Source organism: Dioscorea cayenensis, chromosome 11 (genome assembly GCF_009730915.1).
Source record: "Dioscorea cayenensis subsp. rotundata cultivar TDr96_F1 chromosome 11, TDr96_F1_v2_PseudoChromosome.rev07_lg8_w22 25.fasta, whole genome shotgun sequence".
Classification (NCBI taxonomy): domain Eukaryota; kingdom Viridiplantae; phylum Streptophyta; class Magnoliopsida; order Dioscoreales; family Dioscoreaceae; genus Dioscorea; species Dioscorea cayenensis.
Genome location: NC_052481.1, coordinates 10162629 through 10166610, shown reverse-complemented (window position 1 = coordinate 10166610; position 3982 = coordinate 10162629).

Sequence of the window (3982 nt, the reverse complement as noted above, 5' to 3'; positions counted from 1 at the left end):
CTTCTTCTGATGGGAATGCTAGCACAGAAAAGGTTAATTATATGGGTCAGAAGAATATGCTTCAGAATAATCCTTACAGTGGTACCTACAATCTGGGTTGGAGAAACCATCCTAATTTCTCTTGGAGCAAACCAAGGCAAGGACCACAAGGGTAGTTCAAGCCATCACAACCTCAACATTCACCTCCTCGATAATTGCTTCAAGAACGAAACGGGCTAAGTCTTGAAACCTTGTTAGGAAGGTACATTCAAGAAAATGATGTCCATCTCATGGGGCATGAAGAGTTGTTAAGGAATCAACAACATCTCTACAAAATTTGGAACATCAAGTGGAGCATATCGCCAAGACACTTGCCGAACGCCCACAAGGGTCACTTTGAAGCAACACAGAAGTTAACTCACAAGAATCTCTCAAGGCGGTTATATGAAGAAGTGGTAAAGATTTGGTACCACCTACAGTATGAGAGACTAAAGGAGTACCTGTTGTAACTCAAGAGACAAAAATTATAGATAAACCTATTGTTTTGGATATTAAGGATGTTGAAAAAGGGAAAGTAAGGAAAATCTGAGTGTACCTAAGTATCAACCCAAACTTCCTTATCCTGCTAAGGTGAAAAAGGATCAACAAGATAATCAATTTAAGAAATTCCTTGAGAAGTTCAAAACATTGCACATAAATGTCCTATTTATTGACTAACAAGAGAATATTAGAGGAGGTAGCTACTATTACATTAACTGAGAAATGTTCTGCCATCATCCCTAAGAAAATCCCCAAGAAGGAAAATGATCCTGTAGGTTTTATCATCCCATGCACAATTGGGAGAATGATCGATAAAAAACACTTGGCGATATTGTGGGAAGCATTAACTTAATGCCCTACAAGATTTTTCAAAAGTTGGGGCTTAGTGAGCTCAAACTGACAAAGATGACATTACAACTTGCCAATCGATCTGCTTGCCACCCCATGGGCATCATTGAAGACATTTTAGTTAAGGTGGATCGATTCATCTTCCCAGTGGATTTTGTCATTCTAAATTTGGAGAAGAAGGCTAAAGTCCCTCTGATCCTTGGTTGACCATTCTTGGCGACTTCATAAGCTTTGATTAATGTAAAAGATGGTTGAATGGTCCTAAGATTTTTCAAAGTGTGTTATGCTTTACATATTGTTGATGACTATGTTTTTATTTTGTTTAGGACACGTGGATGAAGGATGAATTGTCTGAGATCCTTGAAGGGGAGGATCCTCCTGATGAGATAGAAGATGGCAACCATGAATATGACTTTGCGAGTGAACAAGAGAAAGGACCTAGCTTGGTCGAGCAGAAGGTCTCTAGAAGAAAGAAATGGTGGAAGAACTTCTCTACCAACAAGAAGAAAAAGAGCCCAACTGCCACTCCCAAATCTTGTGTAAATCCAATGATATTTAATGAAGGAGAAATTTGTTTGATTGAAACACTAAGACCTTATTCCCTTTTTCATGCTTCAAGAAATGATAGGGGAAATCAATTCTATGATCAACCTTGAGTGTTACAAGGTACGTCAAGTAAGGGACATTAAACAAGAGCTTCTTGGGAGACAACCCAAGTTTTTTCTTGGTTGTTTTTGTTGTTGTCACCTTCTTGGTTGTGTTTTGTCATTATTTTGTTCATATTTTTTTGTTTGGTTGTTAGTTGTTGTCAAACTCGATTTTCCATTCAACGTGGGTAAATTTTGGCTCATAGTTGTTCATGATTTCATTCCAAAGCTTTATTTCTAAGGTTATGGTTGTTCGGGAGTTCATTTGTGCAACTTCCTTGAATTTCCAAGTCAAGCATGGTCATGCTTATGGCCGTGTAGATTTTAGGAGTGTGGGCATTCTTAAAACAAGGAAAAACACTGGCATGTTCTTACCCGTCCTTGTGACCATGCTTGCTCAAGCACAGGCTGGTTGCCCCTTGCATGGTCGTGCTTTCCTTTCTAAGTTTTGTGAATTTTTCTAGTAAAAAACATGGATTTGAGCATGGTCACAAGTATGACTATGCTCTTTTAGGGCATTTCTTTTAGGAGTTAAGCATGGTCTCAAGCATGGACGTGTTGTTTGGGTGTAATTGTGTACTACCGTTCCTCTTCTGTTTTCTCCCTTTTATGGTTTTCTACCTACGTCTTTCATCTCATTTTCTTTCCTTCTGAGCTATTTTCCTCTTGTGTTTATGCGTGTGTTACATGCTCCTTGTGTATCCACAAGTGCATGGGTCATATAAGTAGTAAAGTGTACCCAACAGGATATGGTGGTCAAATCCACAGGGACTAATATAGCTCTCAATACTCTCTTACTTTCTAATATCTAGCCAAGTCAAAGATTGGTTTGAAAAAATTAATTTTCTAAAGGATAAAAGAATAGAGAAGGAAGAAGAAACCGGGTTTTGGGTTGAAGAGACAGCAATGGAAAGGACAGTGCCTCGAGCAAATCCCCTTGACAAATACAATGATGAGGCAATGATTCAAGAGCTTCTTCTTGGACTGTGGTGACCACCGACAGAGGGTTAGATAGCGTACGACGTCACTCAAGGTTTTGATTAGACTCAACCCTTTCTCTAATGTGTGCCCTAACTAGATGAATAGAATCTATCCTTTAGATGTACAAGAGAAAAATAATCTAGGGTTAACTAGCAACTTAAATTGTTATTGCACCAATGGGAAACTAGCAATGAAAAATCAACACTCACGTAGCTATCGGCAATCCCCACATCAAGTTAACAATGAACTCGTAACAAGGCAATCAACGTAAAGATGAATAAACAATATAAACAAAATGGAGACAACAAGAAAACTAAAGAATCAATATCACTAAAATCAAAGCATTAGAAGTCAAGGTTCATAATCTGAGGCACCGAAAGATGGGTAGCCCCTTATAGTCTTACAAACAATCATAGGAAAGCAATAAGAGAAATAGAATTTATCCATTAAACTCAATTTTCGCTTCACAATCATGCCGTAGAAGGCTTGACAATGGTTATCGCCAATGATCCTCCTTTTCCATGCTTGTCACCACTCCAGATCCAGCCCTGAATGGTGCCAATGACTGCGCTAACCCGTGCCTCCAAAAAGAGAATAGAAGATTTCTCTTAAAATATATTTTAGGGTGTAAATAACCATTTCCTAATACAAGTACGGCCATGCTGATAGGCATGCTAATGACCGTGCTTGGCTTTAGATCCTAGGAATTAATTTTGGCACAATACTAGTAAATCACATGGGGATAAGCACGCCCGTTCTTACTCCCGGTGCTCTGAGAGCATGCTCGTACAAGGAGCAAATAACCATGCTGATATTTTCCTAAGATTTCCAATAAAATGCACAGGGGTAAGCATGCCCGTGCTTACCGACCGTGCTCCCTCAGCATGATAGTGCTAGGGGCAGCAAAATTGCCCTTCTCAGTTCTGCGCAAACTCTAGTGAATCACACGGGGCTCAGCACGCCTGTGCTTCTGATTGTGTTTCCTAGTATGGGTGTGCTTCGAACCCTGTTTGTCTTGAAACTTGTATTCCAACGTTGTTTTACATCAGAATTAGTCTTTTTTTTTTATTCTTTTGGTTCCAAACCCTAATTATCTGCAACATTTAGCAAACATACCTCAAGTAGCAACGGTTTTTCATAAAAACATGCTAAATGACAAGTAAAAAACACAATAAGGTATAAAAAATATCTATATAAAATGCACTCATAAATGTGCTTTGGTTTTCTTGCCGGACCTCTGAGCTTTCATTCATTGGTTTTCTTTCGTCCATCTCTCTCTTTTCTTCAAGCAAAGGTATGACCTCTTCTCTTATTTCTGGTTTGATTTCAGCTTGTGTCTAGCTTGAAACTGTTGTATGTGATCTTAGCATTCCTTATTTCATTTGCAATACTTGATTCATGACTATTAGAGCTAGAAACCATGCTTATTTTTCATTATTCTGTGCGGGATGGTGATTGAGCATAGGCTTGCTTCGCATGAAGCACGG